General features: G+C 40.7%; 1 protein-coding gene across 10 annotated transcripts in view; it reads right to left on the bottom strand.

The window, feature by feature from the left end:
• The window catches only part of ARPP21 (cAMP regulated phosphoprotein 21), an 896,408-nt gene that overhangs the window by 19,251 nt on the left and 856,922 nt on the right, over nucleotides 1-20,235 (bottom strand). The gene's annotated exons all lie outside the window — the stretch shown is intronic.

Genomic DNA, 20,235 nt, shown 5'->3' on the forward strand with positions numbered 1-20,235 from the left:
GCAGTTGCCCAAGATCTGGAGAGGATTTTTGTATTTTTGACAAAGTCCAAAGAGTTTTGATCATCATCAGAGAGAATGAGATCCAATCATTTTACCAGGAGCTCTCTCATTTGCCCAGGAGTATGGATGTTGCAGATTGTCCCTACCCCATAAGGATACTGGCACAGAGAACATCAATTTGTCAACGGGCACTGTGGACGTTTGTGTTGATTTTTTGAGATTTATGGACATAAACTTTAATTTTTGGAATGGATTTTAAAGTTTATTTTTGTTGCAGTAAAAGTTTATTTTAACACACCATTCAAACTGTACTGTCTGATCCTCTGAAGGGAAACACCCACCAAGACAGCCAACGGACAGCGAGTACCAACAGTGAGCGAGTGAATGGACTAAAAGCGGGCCCCCACCCCTGTGCATTTAGGGCCTCTGAGATATATACTTCTCCCCAATGGAACGGACCCTGGCACCCTATTAGCCTGTGGAGAACTGTGCAGAAAGAGAAAATGGAGAGAAGCAGATGTCCGGGTAGATAAGTGGCCTTGGAAAAGTTGTGTGTCCCAGTATTCCAGGAAGTCCCTGAAGAGGGGATTACTTATTTGGCATGCAGACATGCAAGTACAGAGCAGGGATTGGTATTTATAAGTGATAATATTGTCAGTTTCAAGGAAGAATACTTCCATTTATTTGAACATTACAAATATGTTTTTTTTCCTTCTTTGAAGCACATTTGCTAACTATTAATTTCTGTTCAGGACTGATCAGCAATCTTCCTTGATTGTCAATGCATTATGTCCTCCGGGTACTTTCACAAAATTTAAACCCTTTGATTGCAATCCACATGGAAGCATAACGGGATATTGTTTAGCTCTAATTATAATTTGGGTATTGTGTTCCATTAATTATAAGAGACTGTGGAAGTAAGATGCTCTTATGGGATAAAATGGTAAGATTATGCTCATATAGGGTCTCAAAGGAAGGGAGCCAATCTAATTATAGAGACTATGAGGTCAATATTCAAAACCATTTAGATAGATAAATTCATGTTATCCATCTAACCAACAAGTTATCCGTTTAACTCACAAGTTATCCTAGTTATTCATCTAAATCCATATTATCCATCTAAGTCTAAGTTATTCATTTAAATGTTTAGTTTTGAAGAGTGACCTCTACATATACAAATATATACAGAGGCAGAAGGAACTGATAAATGCATATAAATACTTAAGAACAACCCCCACTAGCCACACATGAAATTTTGATAATATACATCTAGAAATGGGAAAATCTCACTGACCAAAGCAGTGTTTGAACAAAGTTACGAAAGTTTCATCAAATACTTTTTAATCTCCATTTGAAAGTTATCTTGGAGGTGCACATTTCTTTCTTTTTTTCTTTTTGATAAGTGTTTTCAGTATTTTGGATGGTTTGACAATCTGAAAGACTGCTACAAGTCACTGAGATTCCTATAAGCTTCAGATTTGGGATATTTTGTGATGCACTATGTTATTTAGGTCAAAAGGGGATGATACTCCAAAAAAAAAAAAGCTGAGCTCCTAAATTTAGGTCTCTAACAGGGTCATTCATCAAAATGTGTTATGGCGTTAATGGCATAAAGCATGTGATATTGCATGAACGCACATTTTTCATAGGGGTAGGATTAATGAAAATCAGGGGCAATATGCCTGAAATAGCTAGAGAGGGGGAGAGGGAGTGAGAGACTGACTCTATAAGGCCTTCATAGTAGTGAACTATTTATATCGCTATAGGAGGGCCAGTTAATAACTGGAGGTGAGGTTTTGGTGGTGGTTTAGGGTTTGGGGGCCAGTTTGACATGCAGAGTGAGATGTATGAACAGCACAGTACACATCGGTGAAGATTTGACGTCATTTGGCATGGGGAAAGTCTCACAAAGATGAGATTTCTACAATGTTCTCTCACCCTAGCTTGTTGGACTCTATACCCTAGAGGTATAGAGCCCTAGCTAGGACTCTATACCATCAAGCTAGGGCAAGAGAACATTGTACAAATCTCATCTTTGTGAGACTTTCTTCACTCCAAATGACGTCAAATCTTCACTGAGGTGTACTGTGCTGTCTGTACATCTCACTTTGTATGGAAAACTTTCCCCAAAACCCTAAACCACCACCAAAACCTCACCTCCAGTTACTAGATGACCCTCTTATAGTGATATAAATAGTTGAATACTGTGAAGACCTCTGCAGAGGCAGTGTTCTCTCTCTCTCTCATAGCCACACTTCTTTTCCCTATCACGGGCATTCTTCATGCAAAATTTATAGCATTTTGATGAATCTAGGCCTTAATTAGGTTCCTAATTAGACAACTACTTTCAGCTGAACTTAGATGCCTAAATTTTCAGCTGAAAATTCACATAAATTTAGACGCCTAAAGGTTGGGATCCTAAATTTAGGCCTCCTATTTATTTGCCTAGATTTAGGCCCCTAAATTAAGTGTCTAGTTCTGAAAATCAGTGATAAGCTCCTATCTGTTTCCCTGCCCCAACTCCGCCCCATAGCTACCCACTTTTTAGGCTCCTAAATTTAGGAGACTAATGAAACTAGAAGCCTAAATGTAGGCACTGAGCCCTAGTAAATTTTCAAAAAGGCCAATTTAGGAGCTTAACTCCAAAAGTCAGGAGCCTAAAGCCTTTGAAAATTGACCCCAAGATTTATAGCTTTTTAATGATGCATGACTTATATTTGAATCACTTGCTAACTCTGTAAAATCTTCCTACTTTGTTTCTTATCCATTACTTATACATCAATTACTCTCTCTTATTTTCAGATATGTAGAAATGCAACATGTCTGGTATTGGAGGAACTAACACAACAGAAAATGCAATGGCACCCTTAGCCATCAATACTAGTGGTGGTATTTACTATTCATTGCCTGAACAATTCAATGCAGGAACAGAAACTGTAGATACTAGAATAAACATATCAGACTTCTGGTGTTCAAGCTCTCTGAGACAGTTGCCTCGTTTCTGGATATTGAATATGCAGGTTTAAACTTTGGTTAGTGGCAGGCTAAGAGTCTTTGTTTGTGTTCATATATTTTAATTGAATTCACAAGAATTGTTTAAAACAATTTCCATTTAGTGAACATAACTAACTCGTCTGGGAGGATGGTACTACTATATTGTAAAACATAGGGGTCAATGCACTAAAACACAAATACAAAATGTTTAAGGTACACTCACTAAAGATTTTAACATGCATACTAAAACTTTATATAATGGCTGCTACACATTTTTTTTCCATGTTTGCTGAAATACATCATCTTCAATAAGTGTGCAAAAAATGTGCATGCTAACCCTAAAAGTGTAGTGTGTGCATGCTACACTTTGAAATCCCCCATGCTAACCATCCTAAAATGGATAGGGCCAATTTGTACAGGAAGTTTAATTTCACCACCATCCAACATAAGAAGTAAATAGATTCTCTGAACCCTTCCCTACTCTCTCACCTGATGTAAGGAGCCTGAATATCCCCTTCCTGTCCCCTGTATGGGGCAAAAAAATGTCACAATAGATTAATTGATGCCATTTTGAAAGTTAGTGCCAGCAGTGCAGGAGGTAGAGGTGTTTTCTTCTAACCCCATATTCTTGACCAGGACTTCAGAAGGGGTAGGTAGAAGGGGCACCTAGCAGGAGAAGTAAAGGAGGATGATATGTAGGGGAATTGGGGCATGTCAACCCCTTAGTGCTTCTGTCAGGGGAGGGAGAGTATCAGTGTATGAAGGCCTCTTATTTCATATGTTTGAGGTGGAGTTATTGTGGATTGGGACTCACAGTCACCTTGACCTGGCACTTGAGGTGGGGGAGTGGAGGAATGGATGGTGTGGTCCACGTTTCATGGGGAGTTGAAGGAGTGCCAAGGACATGGCTTCCTTCTAGTGTTAAATGTTAGTGTGTCAGTCCTGCTGGTTATCATCCTCTGATTTCTACCCTACACGACCCAACCACATCTCTCAAAACAAATTGTAAACTGCAAAAGTACTCGAAAAGAAACATTTGGCCATATGAGTTGTATTCAGAAGGAAATTTTTATCCAACTTTTGTTTCCCATGTCTTGCATTTCCTACAAGAGATCTTACTCCCCCCCCCCCTCCAATAGGGTCTAAAAATAGTGATCTAACATTGTATATTGGAAGCAGTCCTAAGAAATACAATCTCATCCTATTATGCTTCCATTTTTCCATTTTAGCTGTTTCAGACATTTCTGAATTTCTCCTTCCCTCCCCTGTATACAGCCACCCTTTCATTTAATTCCAGTTATTCATTTTAGCTAGCATACTTCAGGATCCTCAACTGGTCCGACTATTCAGAGTAATTTTCATCTTTGATGACTAGAACAATCCAAACTTTATCTGGAATTTCTTAGATGCTCTTGCATGGCTAGAAATGTCTGCCTTTTCTGTGCTGTGACTTTATTTAGATCCATGAGAATCAAATTTTAATTTTCTTCCCACAGTACCTTGACTTCAGGATTTCCAATAATTGAGGGTCTCTCTAGACATGAATCACAACTGCTCTCAGATTTTTTTTTTGTTGCTGTTGCTGCGAGAAGGCACCTTACACACTCTTTCAGTATTTACGTCCTTCATATGGTGAATTTCCAGCAGTTTTGGAGGAAATGTTTCTATAAATTTCATTGGATTTGCACCCCAAATTCTCAGATTGTTTCTCTGACTCAATTGTTTTCGCCTTTTTTTGAGGTTTCTTTTCAAGTGCAGCAAGGATTTTAACTGTATCCCGTAGCAATGGCATAGCATCTGCATTTTTCAGCAGGGTGGTGGGTGGATGGGGGTAGGAGGCGTGCCATGTAACCATGGCTGGGATTCAGTCCCATGAGCCTTCATTCACAACCACATGGGAATTTTTCCCCTATTTTAAAGCCCCTCTTAACTCACTAAGCCCAGTTTGTCACAGCGACGCTCTTCACACCTGGAGGCCCCGTGCATTAGGGCTCTCTCCAGATCCATGCCATCATGGAGCCTAAATCTGATGCCTAAGTATCTCTCGGATTTCTTCCTTCCCAGAGCTGCGGACACAGTTTCTGTGGCATCTCCCTCTGCCTGGGGGCAATGGAAGAATTTAGCTTGGAAAACAAACCTAGGCTCTCTGTGCTGTACTGCCACTGTGCCGGCCCAATTACAGTACATTCTGAAAGGAAAGCCCCGTCATGAAATTTATCAACTTCCTTTTTGAAATAAAGAGAATTATACTGTGCAGGATGCCATTTCTGTTTAAGTTTATTTTGTTGCACTGCGTCAGAATCTTCGAGGATTACAAAACTCTCTTGATCATAGTAAGGGAGATTTTAGCTTCCGTTTCCTTGGCAGCAGTCATTTTCTATGGTGACAGAGGACCCTATCCAGATCTTTTGAATCTGTGACATGCTGGCCACAAAAGCCTATTCTGTGATGCCTACTTTACCACCAGCCATGACAGTTATCTCTTAGAATAAATATATGGAAAACAAAACAATTCTGTACTTGTAGGGTTTTAGTTTTTGACTCATTCATAAAAGACATCCATCTGACAGCAAGCTCTTTAATGCCCCTTCTAGCAAAGTCTATATTTATTCAAGGGAGGAAATGCACAGTGTGCTCAGGCTGTGACATGAATATGACGTAAAGTCAAGTAGTAAAAGAATGCTTGCCCCTAACTTCCGTTGCATAATTTCTCCAAAATCTAACCACTCTGGCTCCATAGGATGTAATAGGGGAACTTCTGCATCACGAAGCCATGTTAGTACAACAATAAATTATTGCAGATCACTTCTCAGCTGGATTTTATCAGCAGAACTATTAGATTCCTAAGGAAAGGGAAAATCAACACAAATAACCAATTCATTGTGCAAATTGCCAGCCCCACAGTGAGAAACTAAATTAAGGACTTCTGATGTATAGACTTAAAAGAGTTATTGGAAAGACATGAGAACTAATATGCTGTACTTAGGCTCTGGCTAAACACACAGATCTTTATGACAGCGCTTGCATCTCGTGAGAGAATTAGCATTTCTCAGTACTTAATAGATATATATATCATATACTAGCTACTCCTGCACACCCCACTCCTTTTCATATTGCACTATATAAATCCTCTCTGAGATGGATGCTCACAACCAGTCCCCTCTTCTAGGGTGACAGAAAAGCTTGTAGGGGTCCTTGACCTCTCATGAATGGATTGTTGCTTGCTTTAGCCAGGACTTCCGTAACCCCTCAGTCTTTAGGGTCTATAGGAACACTGAGGCTCCAAAGACTACTGGCAATTGACCAAGAAAGGATAGTAAACCCCACAAGCCCAAATTTCATAAAAGAAAAATGGAGGTCTTGGTAAAAGAAGTGGTCATCACACATTTCCTATTATTCTATAAAGAGCAATCTGTAAAGGTTGCCAAGAGCAGGAAGCATGCTAGAGGAACCAGATAGGGATTCACTATTTCCACTGCAACTCTTGCCCCTAGAGGTCTGGTGGCTAAGAAACACATATTTGTGGTAGCCATTCAGGGGTTGGAGAAAGCCATTTAATCCCATCCTGTGATGAGATAAATCTTACTATGTCTACTGTAACACAGAATGCTAAATATTGTATCACTTAGCTGGTACACAGAATACCAATAAGTCAACCTGAAAGAGTGCCTGTATTTACTGACAGGCGTGTATAAAAGGGGAAAGTGCAAATGGAATATATTAAACAATGCAAAAATCCATTTGTTTACCATCAAAATGGAAGAAATACTTTATACTGAATATTCTTTTAACAACAAAAAAGAACTTAAGAGATGTTTCCTTCCAGGCATACAACTATGAAACCAACACAACCCTTAAGCAGCATAAGAATCACTCTGCTCTCCACTGTCTCGCAAATGCTACACTGAAAGAAATCCTAAAGGCAAGCATTCCCTTAAATGTGACTTTGAAGTGGAGTGAAAATTGCCAGTTAAGACATACCACATCTAAAGAACAGATATTCAGACACACTTACCTAATTGTATGGCTGAATATCTGGCTAAATTTACCTGCTTAAAATGTGAATGGGTAGATTTAGACCTGCTACCCAGCTAAATTTAGCTTGTTAGCATTCAATATTGCACTAATTGGATAAATTCCGAAGCCTGACCCAGGAATGCCTCCAACTGCTTTTTACTATGCTGTTGTGTTTTCCTCGAGGAGATGAACTAACCTGCGGCATTAAGGATCACAACTTAGTAAATCCTAGGAAGGGGGCTGGGGGGACGTTTTTCATACAAGGGGAGGGGGTTTGGGAGCTGGATCCACAATATTTCAACATTTAAAAAAAAAAAAATCTTTTAACTTTGGCCACCTCAGACAGCAGCAATGGGGTGGGGGTGGGAGAGGGTCTCATCAGACCTCCATGGGGCTTTTTGCACTGCCAGGAAGGGGGTGGGTGTCCTGTGGGCTGAAAGGCCCCTTTAAGAGAAGTCCTGAGAACCATAAGACATATGTTACCATCTCAATGCTCTCAAGGAAAGTTAGCTACACCTGTTAAGGTGTAGCTAACTTTCAACCAAATAATGCAGCTTGCAAATTTTAAGCTAAGTTGCGTTATTTGATTAGCATACAATTTTTAGTGGCCATATTTTTAACTAGGCAAATTCTCCTGTCTGAAACCTGGTTTTAGCCAGGTTAATTTTTTGAATATCAACCCCAATATGTCATTGCTCAGAAACACTTGACAGTTTCAAGTTCAGAGTAATGCTGAGATGTGACACAAGGCTAGGCCTCAGAAGTGACATTTCCTTGAGATCTTTTGATGTCCAAGTACAAGAACAGGAAACTGCAGGTCCCAAGGCAGATGATGCCCCTGGCAACATCAGCTGGTTGATCAAAAAATTAATCTTATTTTCCAATTACTACCATCATTCCCAAGGTAATCCCCATCTGCACAAGATCTCATCTCCTTTCTATCCCTAGGGAATAATAAGGTGGTAAATGATATGGGAGCAAGCAGCTTACCTCATCCAACACAGCCACTGTGGGAAGAAGGTGGACTCAGCAGGCTAATAGTTAGAGAGTGTTCTATTGGTTATAATCTGTGCACTCTCACTGGGCATCTCCTGAGCCAATCCCAAGGTCATGGGATGGTCCAGGGAGGCACCTTTGAGACCATCAACCCTTGAGCATAAACTGCAGCAATTGCTGAGTCTTGAGAGGAGACATGGGGGCACTCTATGAAGTTAGCGTGTGCCACATTTAAAAAGAATTGGAGAAAGTTCTTTTTCACTCAACGCACAATTCAACTCTGGAATTTGTTGCCAGAGGATGTGGTTAGTGCAGTTAGTATAGCTGTGTTTAAAAAAGGATTGGATAAGTTCTTGGAGGAAAAGTCCATTACCTGCTATTAATTGAGTTGACTTAAAAAATAGCCACTGCTATTACTAGCATCAGTAGCGTGGGATATGCTTAGTTTTGGGGTACTTGCCAGGTTCTTATGGCCTGGATTGGCCACTGTTGGTAACAGGATGCTGGGCTTGATGGACCCTTGGTCTGACCCAGTATGGCATTTTCTTAATGCTGTTAGGCTCATCAAGAGCAATAATTAGAGCAACTATATGTTATCATGACTGTTAAAGAGAATCAACAAGATTAACATGCAGCTGACTTGTATGTAAGCTGCAGGAGTCTAGTGCTGAATCCAGGTAGCAGTTGAACGAGAACAGACTTTCAAAAAGCAACATAACTGTTTTCTGTAGGTTCTGCAGATAAAATTCTCAAGAAATCAGCACCAGTGGAGTCACCTATTACAGTTTCCTAGGAGTCAGTATGATTTAGGGGCAAGAAGGGTTACAAATGAGGATGTATCCTTTGTGGTGCCTTATCATAGTCATGACTGTGATACATCAAGCAGTGAGCATAACTTCTGCCTCGCTTCTCCTCCTGACTCCACATCTGAGGCACCTGCTTATCAGCCAGCGCTCCAAGTCAGTGATTCTGACAGAAGGTTATGAGATACACCTATAGGGAGAAGCAAACCCCTTTGTTGATAAATCTTGCATTTTCCCCGGATCCCTCTACATTCTCTTCACCTCCAGGGTCTTCCATTTGCTTTCTCCCCTTTTCTTCTTAGAGACTGGAGGAGGTTATTATCCTTACTGCAGCCACTGACATAGTATTTCTTTGCATCCTTTCAGGTAGATTTTAAAAGCCTTGCTTGCTCAAAATGGCCCCATATGTGCGTCTGTGTGCTGCGTGCAAGCAACACGAATTTTAAGAAGCCAGGAACTACGTGCTTACAAATCTTTGTGCTCATCAAGAATAAAGAGGCAGAGAATGGGCATTCCGGGGTGGGAATGCAAGACAAATGCACATAACCCCTCAATTTTGCAAAGCTGACCACGGCAACGCACGCCAAATTACGGAGGTAACTCTACTGCTGGCCCTGATAAGGCACAAGTGAGAGAGAGAAACTCTTTTAAAGAGCCCATCTGACAGTCTATATATATCCCGCTATAAAAGGGATACTTTCAACTCAGGGTGGGTTTTTTTTGGGGCGGGGAGTTTACATTGTCTGCCTAGGGTGCAAGGGTCTGTAGACTCTTGTAACACTGCTCCCCAAACCCCACCCTGACTTGAAAGTGCCCCTCTTACAGTGGCATATGGAGTGTCAGATTGGCCCTTTAAAAGAGGCACTCTCTCTCAACCGCACATAAAGGCTCTAACACATTCATGCGATAGGGATATTTTTAATGGTATGCATGTACAATATAAAATAGAGCATATTTTTGCTTGTGTGCCCAATATGTGTACCTTTTAAAATGTACTTGTTTGCTAATAGCTGAGTCAGATAAGAGAGTGGTCATGAGAGCTCTCAAACATTTAACCCCATTGGAAAATGTCATAGTTTACCTGAAATATGGATTCCAAAGTCTTCTATTTACTGTGAAGAAGAGTGCATGGTTGTCAGGAGTGTTTTAAGGGCACAGTTCAGGAGCTGGATCAAAGCTCTAAGAAAAGAGCTCTGCGTCAAACAAAAATAATTGTTGACTTCAACAAAGCCCTCGTTGTGCAGACTGCTGTTCTGGTTGAAGACTCAAATTCTGCAGTGGTCTTTGCAATGATCAACCACAGCAAGGATAGCAACAACCATCATAATCATATCATTCTATAAGACCTTGTAGAAAGGTTCTTTATTAGAGACTGTCATACTTTTGTGTCTTATACATTGTGAATTGTAGAGCACTGTTTGAAAACCACTCATGTGATAACTCAGGGTTTCTCAAGTTTGCCCTGGTGACCCTACAGGATATCCACAAAGAATATTCAGGAGATAGATTTGCATATACTGGGTCTCTAATATATCCAACTTCATCTCATGAATATTCACTGTGGATATCCTAAAATCCCAACTGGCTATGGGATCAACAGAACAGGTTTAGGAAGCAATGTGTTAACCTTGATGTTTGAAGAGATATCTTTGTTGTGCTAATAAATATGGATTTGTGTAGGGACATCTAATGTCTGTTTTGGTATATTTCTTTTCCAAAGTGAAGTGTGGGAAGATGTACATCAGTACAAGGTCCTGTAGGGAAATTTCTGCAATGTCATCATTATGCACATCACCTTCATCTTTCAGCCATAATCCTTGTTGGTAGCTGAGCCTTTAAATAGTGTTGCATCTGTTGGTCTCAGACTGCTTTGACCTCTGTGCCTCACCTTTCTTCCTTCTCTCTCCTCAAGCCTTGGGAAGATGGCTGCTGCCGTGTCTTCATGCAGTTATTTCCGGTGTCCCCGGATCGGCAACGGTGACGGTGTTCGCCATGATATTCCTGAGGGCCTCCTAGGGTATGCGCGCGCACGCCACCCATGTCTTTATCCACGTCATGGCGGGAACCTCGGGGGAGTCCCCTCCGAGTGATGTCATCACATCCTGGTATTTAGCCTGCCCTTCATTTGCTAACAAACTGAGTTAGCAAGGATTGGATTGCCTCTGGTCTAAGCTGCTCTGCCACTTCCTAGCTGCCGCAGGAAGCTCTTTCTGCCCTTCGGGGTAATTCTTCACTAACTTGGGTACCCGCTCCTTGGGGGCCCCTCTGCTCTATTTCAGGTACCTATCTTGGGATACCGGGTACTCACTCCTCGAGGGCCTGCTCTCCCTAATCTGGTGCCTGCCACTGAACAACTTCTGCCTGCCAGGACCTTCAACAATACAGCTTTCTGCTTCAGTGAGTACTAACCCTTTCAGTCTGTCTCACCTTCAGCTTCAGCGCTCTGTGTCTACATCCGGGACCTGTCCCTGCTACGCCACACTGCCTATCACCTACTCGAGAGTGAGACTGGTCTCCTCTACTGAGGACCCCTGGACTACTTCACTGGGTTACCTTCACTGCTGCCCGCTCCCCAGGCAGTCCCATCGAGCTGTACAATAAATACTACTTCTCTGTGTCTGCGTATACAGAGTCTAGCCTAGTACTGCGGTTCCTCACGGGGCTCCTCCCCGTGGGAGTGGACATCACCGCAGTACCCAAGAATCCACTCCAACACCTCATAACCATAACAAATAGTATGTATATAAAATAAGTTATCTAGTCTGAGAAGGTGTTACATTTTAGGTCTCAGCGAGGAGAGCATATCATGCTATTTCTGTGCACTTGCTAAAGTCTAATTATCATCTGATGTTCCTTCATTAACACACTAACATCTTCTGGGACCAGTTTAGCATGTGTGATTGGGTCTTAAAGGTCAATTTTCAAAAAATGCTCAGTGGCTAAATTAAGAACCTAAATTTAGGCGATTTAAAGGTCAAATCTGGGAGTCTAACATTTTGGCTAAAAATGCACCTACATTTAGGGTTCTAAACTTTAGGAACCTAGATTTAGGTGCTTAGTGCTAAATTTCAGTGCTAAGCTCCTATCTTATATCTCCCACCCTAACTGTGCCCCTGTAGCCATCCATCTTTTAGAATGCTAAATTTAGATGTCCAGTGAAACCAGGCACTTAAATTTAGATGCTTGATCCTTATCAATTTTCAAAGGGACCAATTTAGGTCCTTAACTCCATTTGGAAATTGACCCCTTAGGCTCAGGAGTGGCCAACTCCAGTCATGGATAACCACAAACAGGCCAGGTTTTCAGTACATCTACCATGATTATGAATGAGATAGATTTGTATACAATGCAGGCAGTACATTCAGATCTCCCACATGCCTATTTATTGTGGATATCTTGAATATCAGGCCTGTTTATGGCTCTCAGCTTTAGTGTATAGACTAGACTACTCTGCAATTAATTATGGGACTTTTTCATTTATTAGGTGTATTCAACTTATTTTATTTGGTTTATATATCAAGGTAGCTTGGGCTGAATATTAAAAGTCATGAGTACAGTCTTTAATGTTTTTTTCTCTAGTGTGCCAATTTTCTGTCTTTCAAATAAATAGAAAAAACAATATGAACTTTCACTGACAGATTACTTATATCTATTTTCAGCATATGAGCAAGTTTTCAAAACATTTGCCTTTTGCAATCTGAAATACGATTCTCTGCATATCGATTGGGTAAACACTACTGAAGAAAGAGAGATTCTTATTAAAAAAAAAAAATCTGTATCACAATTTGATGGATGAACTCATATTAGAAGAATAAATCTCAGATTTACAGTTTAACCAAGGTAGCATTAACCCCTTCTTCTCCATAACAGGACAGGAGGATTAAATGGTTGCTGCTGAGCATTTGTCTTTATCCTTTCTACACAAACAATTATGTGGCAATAAATTATATATAGTGCATTATATCTTCCTTTGTACTGATAATTTTACCATACGTATACTGTAGATAAATTACTGATGGAATATTTACACTGGTAAATATGTGCAGTTATTTTCACAAATAATTATGAGACCTACCATGAATGCATATTCAGTTGACACAGTACAGTGGTGCTAAATTTCAGTTTACGGAGTTCTAATTAAAAGCAAGGTCTTTTCTTTGGATGACGCCCTCGGCATGTCTTAACATAAAAGCCCTGAATAAACTGCATCATTTTAACTGACTGTTTTTATTTACTTTCATTTACATTGGAAACATCCAAAAAAAAAAAAAAGCACATTATTTTTTTCTTTTACCGGTGTTGTATTCCCCATCCAGTTCCATCAAATTCCAGTAAAATATAAACATTATCTATTTATTTATTTATTAATAAATAAAATATAAACATAAGTAAGAAAATCAGTACATATTGTTTTAAGTTAGTTGGTGACCCATCTGCAGGATCTGTTTGCTCTTGAAGAGTATTCTGGTGGCTATCTCAGAATATCACCATTATGCCCATGTTTCTGAGATATATTCTTCTTGGCAAAGCACAATATTGCCCCTCCATACACACACACTGATATTTGCTGCTGAGTTCACTATGGGATGAAGTCTAGTATGCATTTAAATTGAACCTGAGTGTTATTCTAAGTAACTCTAGCAAATGGAACTCAGGACTTAAATTTCGGTAAAGGACTGTACGAACCACTAATCTTTGCTCAGATTATGCAGCACTGGCAGTCTCCCTTTTCTAATGAAATGGCAATAAAGAGAATGGGTGAAGCCGAGTTTAGAACAATGGACTAGGAACCAGGAGACCTAAGTCCTGGTCCCACTTTTGTCATGGACACCCATTGTGAAGTTGGGCGATACAGTTTACTTTGCATTGCTTTAGGTGCTTACTTAAAAGTAAATTTTTGAAACCAGCGCCCGGGTGCACAAGAAAAGCACAAATGCCAGCTCGCGCAACAGGTCACAGACATTTTTATAACATACGCGTGAGTGTAGCGGGAGATATGCGGGTACTCGGGCTGCTTTTAAAACGCACATGGCGTGTGCCGGCCCGAGTTACTCGCATGTCTCCCAGTTTTGGTGCACGCGGGGCTTTTAAAATTCACCCCAATAGCTTGTAAGCTCTCACAGGACAGGGACTCATTGCACCCCTAGGTAACCTGTGGTACGGTGCCCTGGTTTAGGGTGCTTCACGACTGCCAAAATAATCATCATAATAATCACATCCCACAACATTCAGTTGAACGTCTGCAGTTAGGAGGCAACTTTTGTTGAACTGTGAGCAGAAGTGCAGCATCTGTGAGTGCTTTTTTTTACCTGCGGACTTTGTGTCATTTTCAAATGACAAACTTTTCCCTTTTAAAACCGGATCAGAGAAAGTATCTGCGTAGACCTGCACCTGCTAGTTTTGCTGGTACTTTTTTTTTTTTCCAGAGAAATTATGCATGTGTCCATGTTGTGCATATGCACGCAAACGCTAAACTCCTCCCCAATGAACACCTCCTCTCTCTGCACATAAAAGTACTGTGTACTGAGTCTACGTGAAGAGAAGGTAAGGCAATTTTCAAAGAGCAAATTTCTGCATGTAAACGTAGTCAAAATGGGTCCTCTCAAACCATGGACTCCAGATAAGGAAGGTCTCTCGCTGGTTCCTTTTTCTTCCTATAGTTTTTGATGTTTAAGTTCTTGTCTTTGATACAGTATCTATCCTATTCACATGTATTTTGTGACTGGTTCTGATGAAGAGGGGAAGGGGGGAGACTCAGGGAAGCTTCCCCCTCAAAAAGTCTTTGCCTCCTGTGATTCAAGAATTGAGTTAAAATAGTAATTGCCAGAAATAGTACTACATCCCACTACGACAAGCTCATCACCCAAGATATTCCATTCCAATTGCTTTTCCTCCTAAATTTTATTCTGATATGGTAATGCAATATTAGAAGAGTGCTCAGAGGGACGGCAACTTTCACACCGGTGGGTGGGCGCACACCTGCACATGATTGTCGGCCCGCGCCCAGGGGCGAGGCTATTTTATAATATAGGCACGTATACATAAGAACATAAGAAATTGCCATGCTGGGTCAGACCAAGGGTCCATCAAGCCCAGCATCCTGTTTCCAACAGTGGCCAAACCAGGCCACAAGAATCTGGCAATTACCCAAACACTAAGACGTGCACATGTTATAAAATAGCCTGGCTGCATGCACGCAGAATTAAGTGGGCGTACGCATGTGCGGACAAATTCTGCTTTCACCGCGTAAGTGGGGGAATTCTGATAGGGACGCATGCAGACTCCACTGTTGGTATTCCCAGTTCATTCCCAGTTTTCCCAGTTAAGGAATAGATCTTCCAAACCCCCTTAGTTTAATAGCCTTCCTGCCCCCCGTTAGTCCCAGCCCTAAAAACCCCCGATGATCTGCTTAGATTTTTTTTTTAGTTTTATCACTTATACGCCTTCAGTAGCAAAAGTAAAGTTACGAAGTAGAGAACCCCAGCATGCGCCGGTGCGCGTAAATACATACGCGCAGGTTTCGGGTCAAAATCCCAGAACTCCCATGCCCCGCCCACACCCCACCCCTTTTTCGGAAGTTCCGATATGTGCGCTCAGCGGTATTTACGCGCGCATCCGGGCGGCTTTAAACATCAGCTCGGCGCAAGTGAGCCTGACATATTCGTGCATCCCCTAATTTCGGCACACGTTGGACTTTTAAAATTCACCTTTTAGGTTCTAAATAGTACATTTCCTATGGGACTTCCTATCGTGTACTGGGATGAAGTCATAAATCTTTTTCTTCCCTTCAATTATGAAAAATTGTAATGTCGCTGAGCTGCAAATCCTTGGGAGCAATTCATATAAAAAACACGTTCCTATAGCCATATGGGCCTGATGTGCAAAATGGTTGTTCCCATTTTGTGTAAAAATGCTTACAACATAGGCCCTAATGGGAGAAAACCACCTAAGTACAATTGGCCGCATAACTAAAAATTAAATCTTTGTAGTAAAACATAAAAAAAAGATGTTTATGAATCAGTAAAGCATGTACAGAGGAAATGTGTGAAGCTGAAGGCCCACGGCTTTTCTTCCGGTGAAATTTGTGGCTCATTTTACTTTATGTAGTATGAAAGCTAATCTGTAAAAGCTTCTAGAGTCCCCTAAGAGCTAGCTACACGGGCTATTTCCTAGTGGAAGCACACACCAGATGAACTCCTATTACCATGAGCTCCAGGGCCTCTTTACTGCAATTACACCATTCTGCTCCATGATATCTTTGCTACAATGAAGGATTTTATTTATTTTATTTTTTTTAAATTGGAGCAAACTTGAGAGACATTGTTAAATGACCAGCGGAATGGAACGTGCACAGAATTTAAATGACTTCCCCAAAGGGAATAAAAGAGCCCAGGTTTCTAGCTTCAAACAGATGAGGCTGTCATATTATGTGGTAATTCTCTACCTCTTTTTCTATAATATTACCATGCTGACAGTTCTGCTATCTTGAACATACACTAAAGGCCCTATTTTTCCCCATAGGCACAGATTGGGAGAAAACCTTTAGTAAATAGGTCTTTTAGATTGCAATACAAGTTTGCACAGAATTTAATTTGCTCATAGTGATGGCAAGCTTGAAAAGAGACCACTGAATCTTTCACGTTGATGAAAGAATTATAGCTTTACATAAAGCTGAGATCTTTACATTCAGATCTTCATGAATATAGCCCACCACAAAAACCTGCCACACACAAACTGCTTGAATTCCTCACAATGCACATCGTGAATATGAAAAACATAATTTTTACCCCATCCGCAAGTCTCTCTCTGTGTCCCCCCCCCCCCCCCCCAAATCCTTATCAGTCTCTCTCCAGTTAAAACAATGAAAAAAAAATTGCTTTGATTTTGTTACGTTAAGAATCTGGAATATTTAGCATGGTCACCTCCAAAAGGACAAACTAGCAGGAGGAGAAAGGATGAGAATTTCATATCCCTGACTCCCAGTGGTAGATTATCATTCCCCCTTTCACCCTCAACATGAAAAACAATGGAATCTTGATGCCTCAATATCAACTCTCTCTCCTAAAGAGCAAAGGTCCATAGTGGCCCAGTCATTCTTTCACTCCCTCACACAAAAGAATAAAGTGTCCTTGGTGGCACCCTAATACAGAGATCGATGGGCCTCTGTGCCCCAATCCCCTGCTAGGTCCTCCTTCCTTCCCATTAGGTGTACCCCCTAGCTCCCCGCCTGCCCCTTCTGACAATGCCAAAAAAGAAGACAGAAGAAAGACAGAGCGTGATTTCGTCCTGTTCTGTAGCTGCTAAGTGACCTCGCACACAACTTTGCCCCATTCATGTATGGGGTAAAGGACAGTGAGAGATCAACCAGTGCCACTGTGGATTTTGTGCCCCCACCTGCCCCGAATTCTTTTGGCATCATTTCAAAGGGTTGAAAGAGTGGGAAGGGACAGGAGGTGCCTGGTGGGAAGGAGGAATCAGGTGCACACACTGTCTGACCTTAGTATTGAGCGGAGGGGAGCTAACAAGGGTGCTTTATTCCTGGTGACTGGGGCACTAAGAACCACTTTATTCATGGTAGATAGAAAGTGTGGGGGACTTGCCAAAGGCATGTAATTCTTGCTTTTGGGGGTGGGATGATCTGGCTACTAAGGGCCCTTTTAAGCTTGGTGTCAATGGGATGGCAGTGGATGGTGATCAGAGCACCGCAGCCCCTTGATGTTTCTGGCAGGGGGGAGCCCCGCTGGCACGCTAATATGTAACAATCCAGCCTGAGCAGGTGTTACATTCTAAGCAATAGCGAGCGCACAAAATAATGCATGGGGCAGGGCAAATCACGCTAAAGCCTAATTCATTTGACAATTGTTCATTTACGTGCATGTACACCAATGTTTTTTGGATCCATTTTAGCACACACACACTGGGGCTTAATGCACACTAAACTTTAATGCATAGGCTCCCATATTGTTGAAATCATGCCATGGAAATCTGTGGAAAAATGTGATCTCTTTATCATGACTCTTTGGGAAGCTCTGAATTTTAAAAGTCCAGACACATGCATTCTATTCCCAGAGTACTGCAGTCTTATCTATTGGTTATAATGGACCAACATACATTACTCTAATATTCAGGGATTTCATAAGGTAAAAACAGCAAGATATTCCTTAATAAGCAGATAGAAGAAACTTACTAATTCAGCTTTAAAATATATTACAATTTTACTATGAGGGTTACAGTCAGTCTTATGAATGCTATCATTCGGGCCGATACAGTACAGTGCGCTCCAACTGAGCGCACTGTTAACCCGCCATTGGAAGCGCATTTTCCTATGGGGAATATTAGGAGAATACCTAATATAATACCCTAATATTCCCCATATAATATTAGGAGAATACCTAATAGGGCCATCAACATGCAAATGCATGTTGATGGCCCTATTAGGTATTCTCGCGCGATTCAGAACACAAAATGTGCACCCAAGTCACACATTTTGCTTTCAGAAATTAGCACCTACCCAAAGGTAGGCGCTAATTTCTTCGGGCACTGGGAAAGTACACAGACAAGCAGTAAAAATTTGCTTTTCTGTGCACCCTCCGACTTAATATCATGGCGATATTAAGTCGGAGGTCCCAAAACTTTCCAAAAGTAAAAAAAGAAAAAAAATTTGAAGTCGGCCCGCGGCTGTTGGATCGAAAACCGGACGCTCAATTTTGCCGGTGTCCGATTTCCGAGCCCGTGGCTGTCAGCGGGTTCGAAACAGACGCCGACAAAATTGAGCGTCGGCTGTCAAACCCGCTGACAACCACCGCTCCGGTCCAAAAGGAGGCGCTAGGGACGCACTAGTGTCCCTAGCGGCTCCTTTTACTGGTTTTACCGCTGGGCCTAATTAGCATACTGAATCGCCCGCTCTCCCACGGACTTTACTGAATCGGCCCGATTATTAGAAGACTGCTCAAATACTGCAAAATATTTTACTTGATGTGAAGATAATGCTCCAGCTTGTTCCCCAATTTTATATAATGTTCATAAAATTGCGTCCTTAATAGAATTGATATTTATTTATTGGTCATGTAATGCTATTAAGCTATTTTAAAATAATTGTTTTATTAAGTTTTATTTATGTATGTTTTAAATTGCATTGTTATATGCATTACATTGTATGCCATTTCAAGCAATTTTTAATCAGTAAAGTAATATATAATTATTATTAAATAAATAAATATATTTAACATTTATATCGTGCATAATCAGTACAAACTAAAAAAAGTGGTTTATAATAATATACAGTACATCCATTTGTACAAGAATAATCATCTAGAACAGGGATGTGTTGGCAAGTTGTTTTTTTTTTTTTTAAATATGGTGAGTTTATCTAGATATATCTTCTGACAGGGAGCTCATGGAGGGTGGGGTGTCTGTTGTCTCTTAGGTATGGCTTCTTTTAAACTTTGGGTGAAGTCAGTTGCTCACTTTTGTGCTCAAGCAACAGACACGTGAATTGAGCACAGATAAAATGATGAAACAACTACAAAGAAAGTTTTGAAGAGCCATGGAGAAGAAGCCTATGATCCTTATGCACACTTCTCCCGAAGCATGATCCTAGAAGTTTTTTTTTTTAAAGCTGTGACTACATCTCAACCTTTAGGCTTGAGCTATGTATCTACAATAGTATTGACCCAGCAGGGGTATTTTGTTTTTGGGTTTGTAATCTTACACTTCACTGCAATTGCTTTGAAATGTTACTTTGCCAGATAATCATCCTTGTTCATGGTATCCAACAAGCATCATCCTAGCTAATGGAACATTGAAAGGAAAGGACCAGGCATTCAGCTGTGGTTAAAGATTTTTATGTGTGTGTGCCTGTGAATGCATCAAAGGTTATGTGAGGCAAAGGGATTTATTTTTCACAGCAGAATGGAGAATATGCTGGTGAGAGAACAGTTTGTTTTTCTTTTGCCTTCAGCTAAAGGAACGCTTTCTAACAGAAAATCAATAGGGCGAAACATTGTTTTATAACTCTCATAGACACTGAAGAATAAGAAATCAAATTCTGTTACTGGCTGTAATTCTGCATTCTGTCAAGGTAACCATTTGTTAGATTTTGCAAAAGCTATTCATGAGCATATGGTATTTTTTATTATATAAAGCTCTTATTCAATTAATGACCAGACTGGTAGCTTGTTAGGAAAAGATCTTATGCAGTTCATCTGGGAAAATACATAAAACATTCAAATTGTGTCTCCATGTTTCTGCTTTTTTTCATGATTTATACAATCATTAAATTCTAAACTAGGAGGTTAGCTTCAGCCAGAAGTGCATATTAACAGTAACTTCATTTTATCTAAACCATATCAAAGCATATGCATATTATTGTCTACACATGGTGATTCAATGCTATCAGAGATTTCATCTCATAAATATATAAAGT

The sequence above is a fragment of the Rhinatrema bivittatum genome, chromosome 2 (genome assembly GCF_901001135.1).
Source record: "Rhinatrema bivittatum chromosome 2, aRhiBiv1.1, whole genome shotgun sequence".
NCBI lineage: Eukaryota > Metazoa > Chordata > Amphibia > Gymnophiona > Rhinatrematidae > Rhinatrema > Rhinatrema bivittatum.